The 24,622-nt window shown below is 37.5% G+C and overlaps 1 protein-coding gene across 3 annotated transcripts in view; it reads right to left on the bottom strand.

The window, feature by feature from the left end:
- Window positions 1-8,784, bottom strand: part of LOC100894061 (probable threonine protease PRSS50) — a 29,482-nt gene extending 20,698 nt beyond the window's left edge. Inside the window, exon 1 of one of the 3 annotated variants that reach the window (XM_011663728.2) lies at window positions 7,774-8,784. The gene's annotated coding sequence lies outside the window, so the exon portion shown is untranslated. Of the gene's footprint in view, window positions 1-6,886; window positions 7,244-7,773 lie in introns of those variants that run through there. The other 2 variants (XM_030974785.1, XM_030974784.1) reach the window with 2 other exon arrangements.
- Between the last annotated feature and the right edge of the window lie 15,838 nt (window positions 8,785-24,622).

Genomic DNA, 24,622 nt, shown 5'->3' on the forward strand with positions numbered 1-24,622 from the left:
TACTTATAATATTCATTCTACTGTACTAACCCTCTAACATGCCCTGAAGGAAAATTACACGATACTCGTATAAAGAAACGTCCTGTAAAGAACCATCGTATATAGCAAACGAGACCAACACCAGACCGACCAGAAATATTGATAGACCGAATAAAAAACACCCAATGGTCCATATTCCGTAGGTTATAAATTTGTGTTGACTGGCATAGTAGGTTTTAATCCATCCCTTCGAACTTTCTTCGTTTCCTCCCCTAATTAGCCATTTAATATATAAGAACTTATCAAACCAGGGCCTGCCAAAAGTCTTTTCATTGCTGAAATATGTGGATCGCCTGTAGATACTTTGCCCCCCCCCCCCCCCCCTCCCCTCCCAGTCTCCATGTCTGGATGCGCCACTGGTCAATCCGAGCATTCAAAAATGAAATTTCCAAGGAATTTTTTAATATTTTTTGATAAAGAATATTATGAATATTTTATAGACATCTTCAAATTAATGACATGATATATTAAAGGGATAGTTGAGTTTTGTTTTCAGACCTCAAATGCCTTCAAAGTGCATGGTTATTGCTCTTATTCTTGTCTATGACATTTCTAGTGCCCTTTTAGAACCTATAATTGCTATGAAGGTAATTTTAGACCCCAAAATGTGTGAAATTTAGCCAATGCGATCATACCAATTCAGCTCCACTTTAAAAAAAAAATACGGTGATGGTTAATCAATTATTTAATTAAAAATAACAATACATGGGCCTGCTGGTTGTGCGTAAAATAACCAACACGAAAATGCCAACAAAAAAGCCAACATGGGCATTGGCTGAAATACGACGTAAAATTCGTTTTTTGAACGGCTTTTTCAAATTATCGAATATTTGTGGTGGTACACAATATTATAAATCGTTATATTTATGGATATTTCAGCCGTCTCTAAACCGATTTTGAACAAAAAAAAGATGATTTTGTCATTTAAATTGTATGTTCTTTCAAATTTGACACTCAGTTTTTCATTATCTCACACAAACTTATTTTGTATAGCGCCCCCTGCAACAGAACTCAACTATTCCTTTAACTATAAGGTACGAACACAAAATTTTGTATAAGTTTATCTATCATACAATTAATTTGTAGATTTGTATTACATATCTGTAACATACTTTTTATTTTTAATGAGAGTTCTCTAGAACTTTCTCATACAGTAAGGCTTTGCATTGACCATAATCAGAATAGCCTTTTGTTATGGATAATAGTATGCGGATTTCAAGTGCACGATACTTATAATTAGAGCCTTTAAGCGGCATTCTTTTGACCTGGGAAATGTTTATACTTCTTTATTATTCCCATGAGAGTTTTTCTCGGAATCTCATACAGGAAGATAAGCAAGTCCTTCGAGGAAGATTGTTTTAATTTTCTTAATTAAATTTTTTCTTCCCGAAGGCTATATTTCTACAGGGGCAAAACTAGAGTTCTTTCTACTATTATTATATCAGTTACCAACTGCCAAACATACAAGGTCATGCAATTTATTGATGAAAATTAATATTGCTACCCTTAGTACGTGTAAGATCGAATCAATACCAAGTTTCCTTCTATATGATTTTAAATCCTCAGAGGACAATTACTTATATCGGGGTTTTCTGTCCGGTCGGAAAAAAGTATCCCCTTTAATATCACTTATCCTTTGCAAATTCCTGATACTTCTATTTTCTAAGATTTATAAACTTGAATAATTCTGTATTTTCAGAGGCAGATCTGTTGATTTATATAAAAACATGCTATCACCTATCATAATATACATTACTGATTTTCAACATTATAAGCATCTGACTTTTGCAATATTATTAGGCTGAATATTTGATTTTAAACATTATGGACATGTGATTTGACAAAAATCAAGGTGTTTTGAGAGCGAATTTTAAAGTGATTGGGTAACTTTGTCTAAGATTCTGAAACAAAATCCTGGATTTAGCTCATGCTCTAATGATAATTATAAACCATTAGGTCAATCAGGAACCCCATGACTTTTACAAGCCGATCACCTGTCTGATAATCAAGATATTTATGATTTGAAATCGAAACTTAATTTTTCGTGTTCCTAACGGTTTTTATGACACTACAGTCTATTGGGGAAAATGAGTATGGTAAAAACCGGTCTCTCAAAGATTTTACTTTTTTGAGGCACCTCATGATCATATTGAAGCGCATTTTTTTAGAGTTTCAAAATTACACCATATCACAGACACTGATAACATGTAGGGCCATGCATCTCAGGTTTAACATTGTTAAACGATGCCTTATCTATGAGACCGCTAAGATAGATCTGAATTCGAGCACAATTTATTCACCGAAGCCTTCCAGAAAAGTATAACTGGATCAAGTTTTTGCTCAACTATCCTCAAAGCACACACTCTTATGTTGGTTTCTTTGAAATAACGTATTTAATAAGTAAGGTCTAAATTTGTTTAAAAGACTAATTTTGAGAAATATTGATCACTTTTTGCTCCTGGAGACGGCCTTGGCAGTAGAACACCATACAGACAGGTGGTGTTTGAGCAAGGTGTCGAAAACCCCACCTTCACGGCCAATCAATAATTACAAGGCATCTTCAAAAGTTGTATTGAACAGGGGGGAGAGAGGTAGATTTACACACGTATTTGAAAATACATGCGTTTACAAACACAAAACAAGCTATACAGATTTATATTCTGATTAAGTAAATTAAAAACCTTTTCTACCCTGTTTTACATATTGTAAACTGCAAATTATTTAACACAAAGTAATTATCGGATAATTGTTTGTTTAACCCATAGGATGTTCGATAATTTATTTTCTCGAATGGGAAAAAACTACAAAAAGCAATATAATTTTCGGTATCCGCGAAATAAAACTATTATTTGCTCCGTTCAAACCAACACCGTAGTCTCGATTTACGTAAGTAATTCTTTATACGGCGTTTCTAGCCACGAGTTCCGTATGAATTCCCTCTAGTGTAAACAGACTAATAGGGAGACAATATTAATCTCATCTTTCCCAGGGTGAGAGATGGAGAACAAAGCATATCTACCAGGGACGTGGGAGGATGAGTGTACTACAGAACTCAGGGACTTTAAAGGCATCGTTTAACAATGTTGAATCTGAGATGCAAGGCCTCACGTGTTATCAGTGTCTGTGATATGGTGTCAGTGCCGCAAAAGAGTAAAAATCTTTGAGTGACCGGTTTTTCCTATCCTCGTTTTACCTAATAGACTGTAGTTTTATGAAAACTATTAGGAAAACACAAAATTTGATTTTGTTTGGAGTTTGTTTGGGAACTGAGACAAAGATGCCCAATCTATTTAATACAATCGAGAGGGAAAAAAAGGTTATGACTGTCCCTTTCCTCCTTACGAAGGTATTGGGATTGGGCTTAGTCTACAGATACTAAATTTATTTTGAACAGTACATGTGATGACGTTTTTCAAAGTGTCCAAAGTGGTAATTAAATTCGAATTCAAAGAAAACCATTCATATTTTTCGGAACGGACGCTAGAGGCTGCACAAATTTGCCGATTTTTTTCATTATATCCATACTTTGGCACTCAATTTCAAAGAGAATTACGTCACTAGGTAACGTTATGTTTCCCTTTCCATTGATGGTATCAGATTTTCAAAATCTTGCTGATTTGTTTAAAGATATGGAACTGTGAGCAAATTAAGGTCATGCGTGAACTATGGTCACAACACCATACCATGAAACATTATTTCAGATACTAATCTCACAATCGCATATAAAGCAGACACTTAATTCAGTTTATATGCGTGTGGAGGTGCCGTGGTATAGTGGCTCATTCACTTGACTCTTAATCCAAGGGTTTAGGATTCGAACCCTGGCTCGGCACTAACACCTTTTGACAATATATTAATCCACATTGGCCACTCTCCACCCAGGTGTAACTGGGTACCTGTACATTATTGTTGGGGGTAGTGATAATTGAAGTGCCCTAGGCCCTAGTAGGAATGGTAGTAAAGTATAACATCTTATACCAGCTATAGGAAGGACTTGAACGCTAAATGAAAGTACCTGCATTGGAGATAACTGAGACAACCACGATCATCCACGCATCAAATTATCCTGTCGAATAACGGGGTAATGTTCACCCATTCGGTAAGTACCCCCGTCCCATTTCCGGTAGAACTCGGACGAAAAGCCAAGGGGAACCCTCGAACCCCCATAATCCTTTAAAGTAATCTTTAAGCCGACTAACAAGCTTTCAATGGTGGAGGGAGCAATGATTTTATCTGCGGCTTAGTCATGTCAGCTAGACCCATCTCCCGGGGTCGGAGCCGAGGGAAGAAGCCCGGGGAGAGACACTAAAATATGGATCGGAACGCTTGCAAGATGGTTAAGAAATGTTAACCCATATTATGCCACACACGCGTGCACGCTCACGCACACACACTTTTTTGTAATTTTGTTTTATTCCTCCAAATTTGTAATGCAAACAAGAACATACAATTGAATAAAACAATTGAATAAACACACAACACACAGAAAATATACGCACACACACTAACGTATACACGCACGCGCGCGCGCGCACACACACACACACACACGCTGGTGAGGGTAATGAAATAGAAATGCAGTTTCCTACACCTATGCTCTTGTGATCACATAAAGTTAACACTCATGTTAGATAGGAGTTTTCAAATTGCAAATTAGAAGGTTATCAAACTGAATTTGGAAGAAGATTCATGATAACTTTTCAAAATGTCTTCAAAATATTGCATGTACATAATTTAGTAGCAAATCAAACCACTTTCAAACTATGCAAGGCTATCATCTGGCAAACAAAGAGTTTAAAGTGCGTTTTTTTTGTTTAAATAAGGGTCCGATATAACCCATTCCCTCCCAACATGCCAAAGAAAAACCTAAACTGTATATAGACGATGAAGCAATATTCCATTTTATTTAAAGTAATTTATGCTTATGCCTTTTGTGAAGCGCTTCGATACGATTTATTTCATTCACCTGTATTAAACGAATAAATGTATCTCTATATGTTTATAGTTATTAGTTGTTGCTAGGTACGAAAACATTGTGGCTTGCCCTACCTAGCAACCCGCAATGCAATTTGAATTCTGACTTTTGAATTGTCAATTATTCGGAACAGGTATATGGAATAATTCGTATAAAGGCACTTAAGTATAAATTTGGTTACATTGCGAAAATGGCCAACTAATGCGATGTGAGAGGGTTAGTAGATAAAACAGAGTTTCCAGAAGTTAGTGGTGCATGGTTTCGAACCAAGTCGGTGCAGTAGTGCCCTTTGGTTGGGGCACTAATTTCATATTTCAAGTCGCTTGGTCAGGACCTAAAGCCGTAGGTCCTCTTAAGATGGTTGTTTATTCGGTTGTTAAAAGTCAAATAATCATCGACAATAATTCCGTCTAGTACAACATCCTAGTACCTTTTCATTTACATACTATTTCCTTTTTCTCTCTCGAATAAATGACTTGTATTAATCAAGTTTACTAATATTAAGTCAGAGGCCTTCATCCAAAGTAGTCTCTCTTGTTTTCTATCTTATCGACTTGGCACGCAGCATAATTTGTCCTTTCTGTTCACATGGATGGCTTCACAAGATTTCCGATTATAAAGAAATTGTCTTTAATCCAAAGTATTTGTCCTTACACCTTACATGCAGCATATTGAGCATAATCTGCACGTTTTATATGCTAGTAGAATTATGTCACTCATTTTGTTACGTCACTTATTCATAGAAGAAACACCTTCGATTAATACTCTGCAGACACAGGTGAGACCAATACCAGGACAGAATAATAAGTTAAAGTGCAAGTCCATTTAAAAAAATAACTTACGTTCAATAGAAGCAGAAAAATCAGATAAACTAATCGAAAAAAGTTTGAGCGAAATCGGATAACTAATAAGAAAGTTATGAATTTTTGAAAAAGTATGTAAAACTATGGAACAATGAAAATTACTACACAAATCGCCATTTTGGTTATTAGTTTGTGACGTCATGTCCTAACTAATTATCAGTTGCTTTATATAGTTTAATCCCATTAATTTCCTTTTTTATCCCCCAAAACTTGATTTCTCCATGCCTTTGCCCAGGTTATATGATTTGTATCATATTGCGTGAATGACATTTCACAAAATCTTTTATAAACTTTGGAGAATTGATACTATATTTTGGATAATCATAATTTCATAATTATTGATTTTTATATAAATAGTTTATCAAAATTCACATTTTTCATGATTTAACTGGAAAAATTTACTCTATATTAGTGCATCCACACGAAAACATATTACTATCAATCTAACTTGGATGCTGGAGTGCAGAAATAAGATTCTTAGGGGAAGAATAGCACATTTATATTATCAATATAAAGAAAATAATTAGTGGATAGTGATGACATGACGTCACAGTCTAATGAGTGAGTTGCCAATTTGTCTAGTGACTTTTAAAGTTTTTCATGTCATTAAAATTCAAAACTTTCTTATTAGTTATCCGATTTTTCTCAAACTTTTTTTGATTGGTTTGTCGGATTTTTCTGCTTCTATTGAAAGTAAGTTATTTTTGGAGTGGACTTGGCCTTTAACCTTAATGCCCGAGATTTTGTCAGGCTTTGATCGGTCTGGAGTCGGTTTAGCAGTGCAGTGTATGATTATGCGTATAACACAGTCTGTATAATGCGTATAACCATAAATTGAAATGATAGTTGGCGAACTCATGGAAAACATAAAACACAATTAAGAAACATAACAGTAGATGCAAATTCCTCAATCGGTGCAAGGAATAGCGGGAGAGTGAAACAAACCTTTTTACTCCACCGAGTTCCCTAAATACGAGATTTGTGGAACTTAACCACTGGCTCAACTTACCTCACTTTCCCTTACAACTTGTCCAAAGACAAAGAAACACGTATACCGCAGTTACTACTCCATCTTGGTGAAACTAGCCGTCGGTGAAGCCTACAGGAAGGTCTATCACAACTGCCGCTCCCAAGGAACTCGGCTACGATTGCCGCACTGCTAGATGTGTTCCAAGCTCTAATAGCGCTTTAGAAGCAACAAAACCATACAATCTATAAACAGGGCCTATAGAAGCCATTGTAAGGTGGATTATATACGTTATGAGCCGCTGATGAAGTCCAACAGTTGTTATCTCTTAATAAAAGAACTAGAGGTGTGTGTAACCTACCTAAAGCTTTTAAAAAAAAGTCTATCACCTCTCCTAACTACCCGACGACAATCTATAAACAGGGCCTATAGAAGCCATTGTAAGGTGGATTATATACGTTATGAGCCGCTGATGAAGTCCAACAGTTGTTATCTCTTTATAAAAGAACTAGAGGTGTGTGTAATCTACCTAAAGCTTAAAAAAAAGTCTATCATCTCTCCTAACTACCCATCTGTTGAAGTCTTTCGTCTCCAATTAACGAGAGGCTCCATCAGCTAGATCCAATGCTGCTGTTACTTGCAACTTGTTAATTATTGGCACATGCACCCTATTCTTGTGACACACTCTAAAGTTCTGCAAGAATCTTCAAGATTGAAGGAAGCAAAGTGCACCAAAGAAGAAGAAGAAACATGCAAATGACATGCAAATTCAAACATTCAAATGCAAAGGATATCATTTTGCTTCTCAGTGTTATTAATGGGCATATAGTATATCAATTGCATGTATATTACATTATAGATCTGATCCGGCAATTACCTTTTATCCACAAATGAGCGTCTCCCACACCGAGACAAATTAGATATCTTACCCTTGTACTAGATGATTGTCCGTCTTTAGCTTATGACTGTATACACCATTATCCGTGGGAATTCCAACTTTGGGTATGATAAAACGCACACTTCACAATACACCATGTAATCCGTCATGAACATGACTGTAACATTGTGAACACGTAATGAACTTGAAAGGTATAACAGGAACAAAAATGCGAACTTCAGCTTTTATCAGAAGCATTCCGTTTACAAAAGAGTAAATGACAGGAAAATAATTTCTTTGGGAGTTTATGGAGTGTGACTAAGCAGTGGCATATCCAGGTTGCTCCAATCAGAAAATAAAAGAGGTGCACTTTCCCGAAGAGACACACCGATGTTAACCTCCACAATTGGTGTAAAAAAGGCACAAAATGTGTTTCTCTGAATCCAAAATGCGATAATATTTACCAGTTCTGATGACAATACCAATTGTACTTGGGTTAGTAGCTGCCTCAGAGTACAATATTGGTGAAATTAATTTTTGAGTAACATTCAAAATCGAAGAAAACTTCTCATTTAAGACGTAGACGTATTGAAGGTTGTTTTACGCAGATGGTACAAGTATTTCGTTGGTTCCTCGGTCATTCAGCTAGCATGTTCGGTTAATAATAGAGTCATAACATTGGTGTCATACCGTCAGATTCGATCAGATCTGCTTTTTTGTTTTAGGTACATGTATACTATGGCTTGACGGCTGGTGGATTCCTGGTCTGAAGATCGGCTGATATAAAATGCCAAGACATGGGGAATAGCTTCGGAACTCATGACTGTCAGTAAGTCAGACTTGTGATCCCAGTGCCACACCATCATAATCCCAGTTCGCCCCGTGTTTTCTCTCCACGTCTAATCATTGCTGACACAAAAGCCAGGGCTGCGAGCGGGTCACACAAATGACATTCATGCTACCCGAATTGCCTTTGCTCCGAAAGAAAGAAAAACATTTTCCATTCATTCCAGGATAAATCCGCTATTTTTTATACCAAAAATAAACCGGTCTTTTATACGCACACACGAGAGCTCCCGCATGCTTATATTACCCCCTGTTGATCCAGTCCTATTACCTACGCCTTTTGTTGTCTGTGATACCTGAGGACATTACCAAAGACTCATTAAGACTTGATGGACATCCTCTTAATTTCTTTCCTTCCATTTACCTCTCATCCATCTTTCATCAGAAGATTGTATTGACGGGACATTAACCCCGATAAGCTTGTACTTTGTATTGTAAGGTATCGTTTCAACGGGTTGCAGCTTTATACTTTGTTGTGAAACATTATTAAAGAGATCGTTCAGACTTTAATCATCAAAAATAAAAGGGATACCCAAAGGGGGTAACGAAGTTAACAGAAGGAAAACGATAAACACTCGTTTAGCACACATGGTCCTCGTTTTAAGGGGGTAAATAGAGGTTGTAAACCCCCTTAATATTTCTGTTGTGTTACATATCTTCAACCATTTCGAAACATTTGATCATCTGTAGACCCTCGATGTTGGCTTATTTGTTGCTCATTCTCACAACCTCACCCCCCCCCCCCCCTCCCGCCATCATCACAACCATCAATCTTCGAAATAAACTAGCGATGAATGAGCACGTGCAAAAATACTAGCCGGTAAACTCAGGGTTGCCATGAAAGAATAATCTTTTGAAAATGGTAGGAATCCCTCTAATTTGACGAAAGAGTCATTTTGGATGTGGTATTATGAATGTTTTTTTTTCAGACAGTACTTGCTTTATCGTGTAATGATGTAGGACTCAATCAACTTCATGATATTTCACGGTGATCTTTGTGAAGCAAAGTTCACGGCATCGACATGACTTTGTCAGTTTGTATTCTACAGGCGAAGAAAAATAATCTTATGGTAGAGGGCGACGCCGCGAAATATTACTGAGCGGCATTAGGCTTTTAATCATTTATATCCATTAACATTGAAAAACGATTCTTGATACAGCCCCTGACTAGTGATATATTTATATAAATAAATAAATGGATGAGAGACTTATCTCCAATTCGCCCGGCTTTTTGAAAATCGATAGGCTTGTGTTTGAACAGATATTTTGTACAACATTTCGTCTTCGGTAGTATTGGATGATTTTTAAGTGAACTCTTCTGGTCTAAATTGTAATTGATAGGAAAGGCGATTACATAGGCCTTTATGCTTCACGTCCATTACTTTCACAAAATTAGGAATTGATCTTAGACAATGATGATGAAAATGATGAGGATGATAATATCGATGATGATGATGATGATGAAGATAAGTAATAGTATAAAATGTTAGTAATAGTATAACAGTAATTAGAATGATAGCAATGATAGTAATAATGATGACAATAATAATACCAATGGTAAATATAATACTAACATTATAATTACAATAATAATATCAATATTAATAATACAATATTAGTAATAACAATGATAATAATAATTATGATGATGATGATAACGAGGATGATGATGATAATAATGATGGATTATGTAGTGATAACTAATATCATTAATGATTTAAATTCAATTTTGATATACGATTGATCTCGAAGGTGAATTGTATTGAAAATCAAGGAGCTATATCTACCATCACAATGGCTACAGCTAACAAACATTTGTCTGATCTCTTTCTCGATGAAGTCGCCATCAATATAGATCTACCCATCTTTGTATCATTCTATACGGCAGGGCTACTTCATCACGCCCACCAAGATTTCAAGATAGTTGGCCAAAAAATAACAAATATTTGAGGACCATGTCCAGAAAGTGCACCATGATGGAAAGCTCCATCATTGGAATTAGGTCATGACCCTAAGATGCTTCGTATCAGTGACATTTTGTTTACCTTGAAAAGAGAAGAAACATGCCCGCTGTTTGATGTTATATTGCTTATTTTGGTGTATAAAGGCAAAGATTGCGTATCCATGAATTGGTTATACATATACATGTATATTATAGTATTGTGTGTGGGTGCGTGGGGGATGCACGATTGCATGCGTTAAATAGTAGTAGTGGAAATAGTAATAGTGGAAGTAGTAGGAGTAGTAGTAGTAGTAGCAGTAGAAGAAGAAGTAGAATTGGTTGTAGTAGTAGTAGTAGTAGTAGTAGCAGTAGAAGAAGAAGTAGTATTGGTTGTAGTAGTAGTAGTAGTAGTAGTAGTAGTAGTAGTAGTAGTAGTACTAGTAGTAGTAGTAGTAGTAGTAGTAGTAGTAGTAGTAGTAGTAGTAGTAGTAGTAGTAGTGGTAGTAGTAGTGGTGGTGGTGGTGGTGGTGGCGGTGGTGGTAGCAGGAGTAATAGTAGTAGCAATAGTCATGACAGCAATAGTAATAATAGTGATAGTGATAGTAATAGTTAAATAGCAGGAGTAGTAGTAAGAAAGAAACTAATAGTAATACTTAATAATAGTTAAAGGTAAATAGAACTAGTGGTTGACAGTAGTTCACCCAATACTAAAGCGGATGTAGAATTGGTAGTGCGGTAGATATAGTTGTGCTATTGCATTCATTGCACCCTCTCATTCATGATACTAACAATACAGCAGAAAATAAATTAAAGGCAGAGGAAGACGAGGGCAAATATCTCATCAGCCATCAAACACATCAAGAAAGTCTTTCAATCAGGCAGCTTTGCAAATGGAATCATGGCCCCGATCAATATCATAAAGATAAATAATCAAGTGTCCTTGTGTTTGCTTTTCAAGAAGATGGAGATCGCATCGATTGTACTTCCGACTCGAAGGACGTGGTGACATTGTAAGTTGCTAAAAACAAAAATGCAGTGGCGTAGCTCCCTGGGCACTGGGCACTTGCAGTCACCCCCCCCCCCCCGCATGACACCAGTGCTCGCTCATTTGCCGGATGCTCACTTAAAGGTAATACAAAGTTTTGGTATGGTGTCATGAATTTGGTTTAAATGAACATATTGGAAGCATATGCGACCCTACAATATTCAGTGATCGTTGTCGCGGTAGAAATCGATTCTAAAGTTATGAAATTATAAATAATAAACTCTTTATGTTGTATAGCTCCCTCTCAAGGTCAAGATATTAATCAAGCTATAAAACAATGTTTCTTAACTAAAATCGACCTATTAGCTATTAGGAAATTATATATCACAACTACATAATTCTGAAATTTTTATGGTCGCAGCTACCATTGTACGGCCGTACGGCGCCATTTGAAATTTAGCAGCATTTACCGGGAGCACCGGTAAATTTGTATATTCAATTTTTCCCGAAAGCAGAAGTGTTTTAGGGCTAAATTTTCTAGTGCTTGTATTACATCCACAGGGGCATCCAAATATATCAAAATTGAAAAGAATCACCACCATCCAATTTTCAAAATTTTCCAAAACTTTGTATTACCTTTAAGAAAGAGATCCGTTCAAATAAGATAAAAAGAGAGAGATTGACAAGAAAACGGTTCATACTGTATACCATATTTTGTGTATAGTTTAAAGATAAACTCCAGTTCTGGTAAAAAAAAGAAAATTAATTCTCACAGAATCAAACGAAACTTACACTGAATGTTCAAGATTACAAATAAATGACATGTGTCAACAATTTTGGAAGAAAATGTATACTGGCTGAGTAATGAGCATAGAAAGACAAGGACATCAAGGTAGTACTAGCCCCGACACCATGTGTGTTGTCCCATAGCTTTCTTCGTACAGTGCTTGTTACTTTACCAAGACTCGTCCAAATTCATTATGATTTTGATGACTCCAGAACCTTGCAGTGCACACCAATACTTACATGCTACATGATCAACTGTTTCTGATCCATCCACACCTTTTCTTTCACAATGCAATCGCACTACTAAAACTCACCTTTATCTTTAAGACAAAACGTATACACCTTCTTCGTTTTAGATCTACAAAGAAGTGAATTGAAATTTAGCGTTGATACAAATCTAGTGGTCGATTGGTCATCAGCAGGGATTGCAGAATTGATACAGTTCCAAAATACTCTCATCAGGTTTAGAATCATAAACCCGATGCCACGAATTTTACCTCAAGTCATTCATCCATGAAAGAACAAGCAGAAAGAGAGAGAGAGAGAAAAAAAAAAGAGAAAGAGAAGAAGAGTAAAGAGAGAGAGAGAGAGAGAGAGAAAGAGAGAGAGAGAGAGAGAGAGAGGGAGAGATTGAAAGAGTATCACATGCTATACATGTTTAATATGAAACGAAATCAAGGACGGTGACAGTAAATCGAGGATATCTGTGACCATATACACATGCACTGTGATATCACAGTATTAAATATCTACATGTATACTTATTATATGGATTTCCAGTCAAATTCAAAGCTTTACATTGCTTTTGAACGCCAAGAGGGATACGCACGACTGCGTATTATAAACTTGATGTGAAAAATTTGACAAAATGACCCGACTCAGACCCGACTCAGTTACCAAATTATTTTTGTCTTTATCATTACCTCTTTTTGGGAGGCCATTTCCGAGAAAGGACACTACCCGAGTCCTCTTTCTTGTAGCACCTGACAGAGATTCTTGATAGGAAACGTTGATATTAAATCTGCTTAGTTTTTTCTAGCGGAAAACGAAACCACTATTATGAAGCGCTTCCGGTCACCTAGGGAAAAGAGCGATCGGCGGTAGGGGAATGCGACAAAATGCTTTTAATCCCCGTAAAACAATACTACCATTTTCTTTTCTTTTTTTCGCAGGGAGGTCGTGCATGCGTCTCGACGCCGGTGAGAAGAAGTTACTGAGTTGACCTGGAAATCTAGGGTAGTATAAAGCATCACGGCAGAGTAGAGATCAGGAAAGCAATTGTAAATGCGCAGGAAGTTTGAAAATAACTGATATTATGCGGTAGAACGGATGTCTATTGAATATGGAAGCCAACAAAACACGCGGGAATTAAAGAAGGTTTTCCTCATAGTTTAAAGGGCGATATGATAGGTATTTAGCATGCTGGGTGGGGTTTGGTGAGAGAGAATGGGCATACCAGCTATGAGTTGTGATGACTATTTTATTGATGAAAACACTAAGAAACAAAATAATTTGTGAATCCAGTCCAGGAAGGTCGCTTGCCCTTCTTTTTTGAGGTGGATGGATAATACATGCGGATAAGTTCACCCCTTCCCCTCCCCCCCCCCCCCCTCTCTCTCTCTCTCTCTATGTTAGCTCCAAACACATGACCGAAAGAGGATTATTGCACGTCCATAAATAATATGTCTTATTGTGTCAGCTTCCATTTTAAAATTCCAGATCCGCAAGTGAATGAAGGCCTATCAATGTATTGGAGATATCGAAATATGATCATCTTCTCTGCTCAGGCTGACACGTTTAAAATCTACACCACGACGTGAAGGGGGCATTGAAGGAAACAGCTACAATAAACTACGAGTTATTACATTTCAGGTTTTATTTAAACCTTACCGTACTAAACTTCACTGTGATGAAAGAGCTGTCTTTTCACAGGAATCCATAAAAGCAGAAGGCCATTTGTTATGTATGGTATAATGATTCTGATAAAATCGCATCGTACACAACGCCCAATGTTGAATATTTTTTTTAAACGGAAGACCATTTCCTGAGATAGAATTTCATTTTAAAAGAAAATGAAATCAAGAACCCCCAAAGCCCTACGGAATGACTGTCAATCGCACATGTGTGTTTTTTTTTTTCTTCTTCTAATTTTTGACATTTTACTTTTTGACCGCTACATCGCAGCTGTACGCTGATGCCCTCCGACATTTCCATATCTGAAGAACCGTACACCCTTTAAAGATGAAATTATAACGCCGTATTTAAAGATAAAGTTGAGTTGTGGTCATGCGTTGTGAAAGAAACGGTGTGGAATTGATCAGAAAAGGTTGATCATGGAGCAAATAAGTATTAGCGTGTACTGCAAGGTTCTGGAATCACCACAATGATAATAAATTTGGCCCAGCCTTGGTACTAGAACTAACAGTACTACACAAACATGTGACAAAAAATGAGGGCCACATTTCGTCGCGGGTTTTACGAACCGACGTAATGGCACGCGCAGACCGAAAATGGAAATCCAAGAAAATCGCGTTTGAAGATTTTAATATTTTTAGTCATCGTTTTCAGTGTCTTACGTCTATCCAATTATTAACATTTTCGTCCTTGTTTTCACGAAGTGACGGTAGTGAGGAAAATCGTAACGCAAAGTGAATGCAATTTTTTTTTCACTACCGTCACTTCGTGAAAACAGCGACGTTTTGATATAGTAATGAAAGTGGAAGTTGCCCTTGCTTTTCGTTTTTAAATTTTGATGTACATTCTTGTAATACATAAAATTTCTTACTCGAAACCTACTGCGTCGGTTCGGAAAACCCATCGTTTAATGCATTTTCATACGCTACGCACTAAGCGAGTTACGTTTTTTTTACGAACCGACGTAATGGCACGCGCAGACCGAAAATGGACATCCAAGAAAACCGCGTTTGAACTTTTCAGTCATCGTTTTCTGTGTCTTACCTTTATCCAATTAAGAAAATGTTAACAGATTAATGAAAGAGGAAGTTGCCCTTGCTTTTCGTTTTTAAATTTTGATGTACATTCTTGAAATACGTGAAATTTCTTACTCGAAACATACTGCGGCGGTTCGTAAGACCCATCGTTTAATGCATTTTCATACGCTATGTAGCTAAGCGAGTTACGTGTATCACGAATCGTACGTAGTGCACACTGCGCCGGTTCGGAAGACCCAACGTTATATTATTGCACGCACATGGTATTGTGTGTTGTATGTAATTAAGCGTGGGTATACCGAACTGACGTAATCTTTACTGCGTCGGTTCGTAAATCCCATCCCTGTACGCGCATCATGTTTTCCTTTATAGTGCATGTTGGGTATTACGAACTGACGCTTATCGTATGCGCATCGGTTCGTAAAACCCAATAACGCGACTTCACGATGTTTCGGGTATTCTCGAAGCGTAGTTCTGAGAATTTCTTGAAATATATATATTTTTTAATTCCCAAATTTTGCCATTTGGTAGAGTTTTCATAGTACTTTCAATTTATAACAAAAAGTCGATATCGAAAAATTGGACCAAAATTACGTATTACGTCGGTTCGTAAAACCCACGACGATTTTTAAGCTGTAACAATGTCATATTTAGAATATGAAGGCATTTGAAGAGCCATGCTTTTCAGGAAACTTTTTTTTCTCCGATGTTCTTCCACATTTGCATAATAACAGTGAAAACCCGGATCATTCTAAAACCTCACAGTGTAGTCTACATCGGTTTTAAAGCCTATCTGCACTAGTTTGGCCAGAAGGTATTAGACCTCCCTCCGTGGTCACTGGCAGGGGGTTATCTCATCAATTCAGCTCTCAATAAACATAAGAAAGAGGGGACCATGGACCATGGGGATCAACGGGCACCGCTTACAGGCATTGTTGGATTATAGGGTACAATTAGCTACAAGTAGTGCAGCCCCGCTTTAAGGTATACTATACACACTCACTCTTTCCAAATTACTTTCAGACAGTTTCTTTCACAATGTAATAGCACGACCAGTTTTATCTTTATCTTTATAAAAAAATAAAAAATAATGGAGATATTGTGTAACTCCACATTTAACCTTTTGCGTACAGTCGTGAACTCACGCAATTAATAGATAAAGGGTACCGTAAAGGGTATACATCGTGGGCGATTTTCTTTTCACCGAGGTATTTCATTTTAACCCAGTTTGACCCGCGTTCGTGTCCAGAATAGGAGGAACAAAATGGAAATTTTACTAATGAATTGGCGACTGACATTTACCCGGCCAAAAATGGTGACATTTGCTGGCTATTATTATATGCATTTAAATGCAAGTCTATTTCAAGAATGCCATATCATGATACTGCAAATTAAAAAATGGAAACATCATTCTGAAGTTTCTTAAATCAAGATAACTTGTTGACACGCCTAGCTGGGGAATAATAATGAAAATACAAAGCATGTTAGATAAGATCAACCTTGCATTAGCAAGGTTCTAACCTTGATTTATTTTTAAAAAAACGATTTATTAAAAAAACAAAAAACATTTCGCTTTTTAACATTAAAACAATATCTCAGGATAAAAATAAACTACGTCCAGAGCTACGTATGGCTATGAGCTATGGTTGGTCTGATTTAATCTCATGCGCATTAGCTTTTCACATGTCATATCTGACATTGAACTAAAAGATAGTGAAATATCGTAAGCAAAAGCTTGAATTTTGAGTCCTCTTGGAGACTGCTTATCGCAAAGACATCGGCTTAGAGTCACAAGGACACTGTGTCAATGCAAATCTTAGTCATTCAACGCCCTAGCTACTAGATCTCACCAGACATAATAATGTGTTACTATCTACCTTAGATGACTTAAATCACCTTTGACCTTAAGTCGAGACACTGGGGGAACTTCTGTAGTTCTGTTCTGTGTAAAAATGACCATCTGGCATGATAATTATCTGTCTATCTGTCTATCTGTTTTACCCTTTCCATTGTCTCCCTGTCAAACTATCCAAAGTTATTGTACCTATTCTATCGAATCTGTTTGCCTGCATCGAACTTCTTTCCCTCTCTCTCTCTCTCTCTCTCTCTCTCACACACACACACACACTCTCTCTCTCTCTCTCTCTCTATCTCTCTCATCAACCAATCTCCTTGACTGCCTTTCATTCTATTTTTAGGTCTTCAGCATTGTTAACCGAGACAGGGACCTAGTAATAGGTTGGAATCCATGTCCCCGCCACGCAAGGAGATGTTTTCATAATAAAAGGCACGGCATCGAACCGTTGACATCTCTACTTGGGGTCTGCATCGGCGAGATTCTTGCACTTTTGTCATCCCAAACGTTGTCCCCTGAATCACAAAACTTGTCCGGGATTTATCAGTCACACAACCTTATACAACATAGGCGGGTATTGAGGAGGGGGAGGAAACTGACCCAAACCCCAATGAAGCTCAAACTACCTTCCTTCAATACCACCCCCCCCCCCGCCCTATTCCCCAAATCAATGTGTCCCCGTTTAGATTTGTAACTCCCTTTTCATTCTGTTTATTTATTCATTTATTGAAACAAATTCATACCGGATTAAAAAATGATCTGCAAAGCTATTTTCATCATGGCCCTGATTATAGGACAAACAAAATATAGCAAAAAATAAAAACGATTCAAATAAAACAAACACATACAAAGAGTTAAAGATGAACAATAGCATTTTTTATAACGCCTTTCTCTTTGTTTTGCCCCAGGGGGTTGGGGGGGGGGCTTTCAGACATATTTTGAACATTCTGCCTCCTTTATTACAAGATCCATTCCTCTTACACTATAAGACCACTCATATCACCACAATCTTGCGTGGGAGTGATTGCCTTTATATAATCGGCCTAATTAACCTAATTATTGTTCATGACGAGAGGCGGTTCCAAATAAAGGTTGAATACTTGAAATGTTATTAATAACAATGTGAAAGAGTCAATATATCTAATATTCTATCAAACTGCATGTTTGTATTTGCATTTGCATTCTCAATACTTGTTATTAATGTCCAACAGAGCCTGTAATGTTTCTCATTTTTTCTTCAGCTATGTGATTTTGTTTTTAATATAGATTCTTGTCTGGCTCGATCTCAAATTAAACAAACAAGCAAATATGAATCGCTGGATACGTTAATGAACACTTCGGAATTATTACACATTCAGTTTATGAACAATATGAGGAAAATACGTATTTGCAAGTATAGCGTATGGCAGAGCTATTATTATAATACTATCACTCTTTTTTAGCCAAGGGAGCCTTTTATGATTTGTTTCCTTTTGACGGATTCCGTAAGGAGCAACTTTGATACTTGCATATCATTATAATCATCTTTGTAATATAGATCCATCGCGCAATGACTTTACCAGCTGCAGACTTCACTTTCACCGTGAACCGCTTAAAGGCATTGTTTAACAATGTTTCCAGTTTTACAAATCTGAGATGCAAGGCCGTACGTGTTATCAGTGTCTGTGATATGGTGTAACATTGCAGCCCTACAAAATTTGCGTCTCAAATGATCATGAAGTGCCTCAAGAAAGTAGAAATCTTTGGGTGACCGGTTTTACCTTACTCATTTTCCCCTATAGACCGTAGTGTTATAAAAACCGTTGGGAAAACGATTTTTGAAATTTAGAATTCTTATCATAAATATCTTGATAATCAGACAAGCGATCGGCTTGTAAAAGTCATGGGATTCCTGACTGACCTAATGGTTTGTAATTATGATTGCATTATGAGCTAAATCCAGGATTTTGTTTAGAATCTGAGGTAAAGATACACAATCCCTTTAAGATGGCGACAGGACACAATATGGAACGACTTTCCATTTCCTTGCTGCGCGCTCGATTCCAAGATCTCACACCATTTCAAATTGAGCTCTGTCTCTTCGGTAGACAGAGCAAAGTCGGGAAATAGACCACCAATTTCATTGCTATTTAGTCACTTTATATAACCATGTCAAATGCTTTGCTCCATCATTTCGATGCAATCAGATACGACATGTGCGAGGGGCGTCACCTGGACGTTTCCAGACCCGGGCCGGCCGGTGCAGGCAGCTGTTAAGGGTGTGAGAGCAACCGACATTTCGCGGGTAAGATAATGACAAGCAAATTGATAGAATGCCTTGACAGCACCTTCATCTTATTATTCGGGGGAGGGGGGGGGTTCGAGAAAGCAATGATGAGAAAAGGATAGATTACCACACTCATTAGGCGAAGACACTCGATAAATCAACCGAATCATTACATAATCCAAACCTAATTTTTTTTTTTTTTTTTGGGGGGGGGCGGAGAGGGTACAATATAAGGCGAGGAAAGAATTCATTGAAATATACTAGGAATATGGCTCCTAATAGCAGATACCAACTCACTATACCTGGATGGAAAGTGGCAATGGTAGATTAATGTCTTCCTAAAGGACATTATAACGATGGGACTTGAACCACAAACCATGTTATCCAGGATTCGGTGACGTATTCACTAGACCATTGTAATTTCAAGGACCACGGTACATACAGTGACACAGAAGAGTATTATTGGAAATACACACCTGACGCATCAGAAATTAGGTCTTAAGTTTTAATCCATATCATTTTGCAGTATGGAGGTGTCGTGGTAAATAATAGAGGTTCACGGTTGATTCTCAATCCAGGGTTTGGGGGCTTGAATCGCAACCAGGTACTAATGTAACACTCCGAATTGTGGATATTGGTAGCGTGGTTATGTTGAGTGTTAGCTAGACATAATTATTACAGATATTCGAGAACAAATATTAATATAGAGTTCAATATTTTATTGAAGATAATATGTAGCCTCCCCTCTGTGTACGCCTACAATAGGCAGGGGGCAATCGCTGTCCAATCCTCACCTGAAGGTGGTGAGGACGAGAACTTGAAGAACCCACATGAGTGATTTTACAAACTATTTAAACTTTTTGGAGAGTGCAAGCCATGGTCTGACATGAGACATTTGAGACCATATTTGGCAATGGTCAACATTCATGAACAAAACATAAACATTCATGAATTCAACATAAAGACTGCAGTTCACACTGCGTGTAAAGTATTTTTTTAAAGGGTGATATTGGGTCTTACACTAACATCCTTCGGCAGGACATTAATCCACATTATTGTAACAACGGATGCTTACAGGATTGATACTGGTGTGGCTACCCTGGGTAAACGATCGAGTCTCGTGATTTGATTCAGTATTTCTAGTTACATTTAGAATATTGAGGGAATTACGAAAGCGATCCCTTTCATCTGATATTGCCACTAATTTCTATACCGTATTGCGGGAACGAAAAACGAGTAAGCTCACAAATGATTTTTCACCTTTTTCCTGAACTCCAGCTTTAAAGGGCACGACGTCAGAAAGGTGAAAATGAATGACGTGTGTGATACCTGATGGGGTTATTCAAGTCCCTTCTCATTTATCTCATACCAAAGATTTATCATTGATCACATTTACAGACAATCGATGGGGGAGAGTGAAATAGACACCAGGTAGAAGAGTGTATGGTAAGGTTAACAAGCAAAGGGAGGTATAAAGAGAGGTAGAGAGTGACAGTGACAGAGAGAGAGAGAGAGAGAGAGAGAGAGGCGGTGTGGGAGAGAGAGATAGAGAGACAGACAGACAGACACAGAGAGAGAGAATGAGAGAGAGAGAGAGAGAGAGATGTGTGAGAAAGAGGGGGAGAGCGAGGAAGAGACAGATCATTTATGGAGAAGGCATAAGAGGGCAGAGAGAGGGAGAAAGGCAGAGATAAAGACGGACTAAAAGGCAGAGACATACACACAGAGTGAGGCATAAGGGAAATACAGACAGTGAAAGAGAGAAAGAGAGAAAGAGAGAGAGAGGGAGACGGCGAGAATAAGAGAGAGAGAGAGAGAAAAAGAGAGAAAATAAATTAAAGACAGTAAGAGACGAACATAGAGAGAGAGAGAGAGAGAGAGAGAGAGAGAGAGAGAGAGAGGTCAGAGAGATAAAAGAAAGAAACATAGTAGGGAGAAAGACAGAAAAACGGTTAATGGGAGAGTGAGACACAGAAACGACACAGAATGATTAAGAAAGACGGACAGACAGGAAAACTGAAAGACAGAGTGCGACATGACAGGGAAAAACAGACAGTTAAAGAGAGACGGCAATAGAGACGGAGAGACAGATAGACAGAGAGAAAGAGAGAGAGAGAGAGAGAGAGACAGAAAGAGACAGAAAGAGACAATATAGACAGACACTCGGAATGCAGCAGAGCCTAATGTAATGGCCTTCGATTTAACATGACAAATCGTCAGGGAATTTCCCCCTTCTTCTTATTCGAGCATCGCATAGCGAAAAAATGGAAACGAAATTATGCTGTAGAGGTTTTCATCCCTTGTCTTTATGAACGTATTCATGAGTGACTTAGGTTGTTGTTTTTGACTTTTCAACAACAAAAAATCTGTGTCGGCAATGCAAGGTTCGAACTGACGAAAAAATAACGCGCGAAAAATAGATGCCTCTTTTCTGGAGCACACATGTCATTCGTGGTCTGTCGTCTGACATCTATCAATAGCCTTCAAAATACGATGTGACAGCATTGTGACTCGCCTAAACATTCACTTTCCCCGCACATTCTCCAGCACAAAAAGAAAAAACTTTCTGCCCTACAGTTAAGCTAAGCAGATGTCCAGAAATTTGATATGCGGGGAAAAGGAGAGGCGAAATTGCCGCGCTATGCCGGAGAAAATTGGTTTCTTCTATGGTCTATCAACAGCAATCATGAAGAGCGAAATGAGTAACACGTTTGTAGAAATGAACGGTTTGGAGCTCGTTCACCCAAGCCTATCTCTACCATCATGATTCATACTGGGGCGTTATCAAATTGATTTGGTGTCTGAGGGAGCCTATCGTAGTGAGAGTGAAGCCATGGGGGTGGGGAGAATATAAAAGGGTAAGAGAGAGAGAGAGAGAGACATAAAGATAAAGGCAGACAGGGAGTACAAGAGAGAGGGGAGATAGAGAGTCAGACAGGGAATAAGAGGTAGACACACACACACACACACGCACACGCACAGAGACACACGCACAGATAGACACGCACAGATAGACAGAGAGACAGAGACAGACAGGGAGTAAGAGAGAAGGAGAGACGGTGAGACAGACAAAGCAAAAGACTGAGAAACAGACCTTCGAGACGGACATAAAGACTTCTCTAAAAACGTATCTCTTTAATAAGAGGTGAACAAATCCTTCATACAGGTCCTTCTGTGTAGAATATTACCATGCAGTGTTTTTGTTTTTTTCTTCTTTTTCCTTACTAGTATTTACTTTTTCTTTTTCATTTTTCCTACAGCGCGTAGAGATGTTAACAAATGTATTATGCGCTTTATAAGAACTGTACTATTATTACTATTATAATATAGACACACCCTATTCAAAATTAAGATGTTTAACCGATTTAAACTTCCCTAGAACCCATTGCCATTTCAGTGAAAAGAAAATTATTCGGACTTAACGAACTTGTTTGCCTTTCCCTTTGATATATTTTGACGGTTCTATTTACTTTTATGTTTTCATTTTAACAAGTCACGATGAAGCCGTACAAATGTCGTGAATAGTGATATAAATACATCAGAACAATATCTTCCCTTCAACTTACAATATTATTACAGATTTGTGAAAAGAAAAGGAGAAGAACAGCCATGAAAAATAAAAAGGACAAAATTGAATAAAATACGGAGACGACGAAGAACAAAGAAGGATACCGAAAGAAAAGGCTGTATCATTTTATTTCACTTAAATAATAAACGTAATACGTTTATTATTTCACAACAATCGCTCATTATCGCTCTCGTTCTAGTTTTTACCCCTAGGCTAGTGAGATAGATTAAAGACTGTTCTCTTTTGTCCTGCCTTCCGTTAGATTAAGGTATAGTGTAGTTGAATGGTATTATGTTTGCTCTTAGTTTCTCCATTTAAAAGTGTTTAAATTCTACTATTAGATTATCAAGTGCTAGCTCTACATGTCCCTGCCCGAATCGATTTGCTTCCGTTATTCAGCACACTAAGTCCATATTTCACGGATTGCTGTACATGTGAAACAAAACTACAGCCGTTTTATTTGACTTTGAAGAAGAAGAAAAAAGATTCTCCTCTCCGATTGTCATCTCTTCCACCACAATGTGGTAATAGAGATGACACTTTGCTAACCACAGTGTCACACGGGAGCATCCCAATTGACCACATGACCACAAGTTCGAGAATACGCGGTCAAGAAAAGAAGAGCGGATTGGTTTGTCAAGAATGACTACAGAAGATTTTATGTTTTAAGCGCTTAGAAACGTAGTATGAAAGGCTATACATATATGTTTACTAATAGCAGTGGCGGTGATAATAGACTAGTATTCAGTAGTAGCAGCAGTAGTAGAATAGTATTTAGTCCATTATTTCCAATAAATCCTAGCGTATGATTATGACAGAAACTCTCAATTCTGCGTCTATTAAAGCGCAACGCACTGCAATCTCCCAGAGGTCCTCTGTGCACACTGCACACACATATTTCCTGGTTGCACTATAGGGAGTTTACAGACTTTTCAGTGAACAAAAATCGTCTCGTTTTTTTCATGTTCCATTCAAGAAAGAAAAACAAAAACATTTTAGCGCATCTTATAAGTATCATTTCCACCAATCATCAAAAGGGTGTAACGGAAATTTTAAAAGACACAAAGTGCCATTGCTACTGCGACATTCTTCCTCTTGAAAAGGCTCACTAAAAATGTTTACTGTCTCCAAAATTCAACGCTCCCTCCAAGAGCTATGAAAAGATATCCATTTTAACTCTAAAGTATATAACAATGCCATAATTTGATTTGACAGCCCACTTCATAAAGAAAATAAATAAAGAATATACCGGCCAAGGAATCAATCACCGTCAGCTCTAGAATCAGTTATGGCATGTGATCTAAAATTTTGTTTTAACAATAATTTCCACTTTCAGTTTTCTTTGTGACGTCATAATAGATAGCAATATTATTGGCGGACGATGACCCTATGAAGAAGAAAGAAAATAAAATCGCATTACAAGCACTTAACAATGATATTCATATTTTATTTCAGCATTTCTCTCCATATCGTCGTTGACTTTTGTTTACACCTGTTGCTTAATATCTTATCCCTGTCATAACATCTCATAACAGTGTTGAATTCAAGGACCAACTCAATCAGAAGCTGCATCATATTTTTCGAATTTTTCCTCTTTTTTTTTTTGCATTGAAACCTTTCTGCGTGCGAAAGGGCGTATCATTTTTCCCGCGTGTTATTTCAGATGCTTGAGCATCGGATATCGGTTGATAAAAGAAGTCGA

The sequence above is a fragment of the Strongylocentrotus purpuratus genome, unplaced genomic scaffold (assembly GCF_000002235.5).
Source record: "Strongylocentrotus purpuratus isolate Spur 01 unplaced genomic scaffold, Spur_5.0 spur5_scaffold_7, whole genome shotgun sequence".
Classification (NCBI taxonomy): Eukaryota; Metazoa; Echinodermata; class Echinoidea; order Camarodonta; family Strongylocentrotidae; genus Strongylocentrotus; species Strongylocentrotus purpuratus.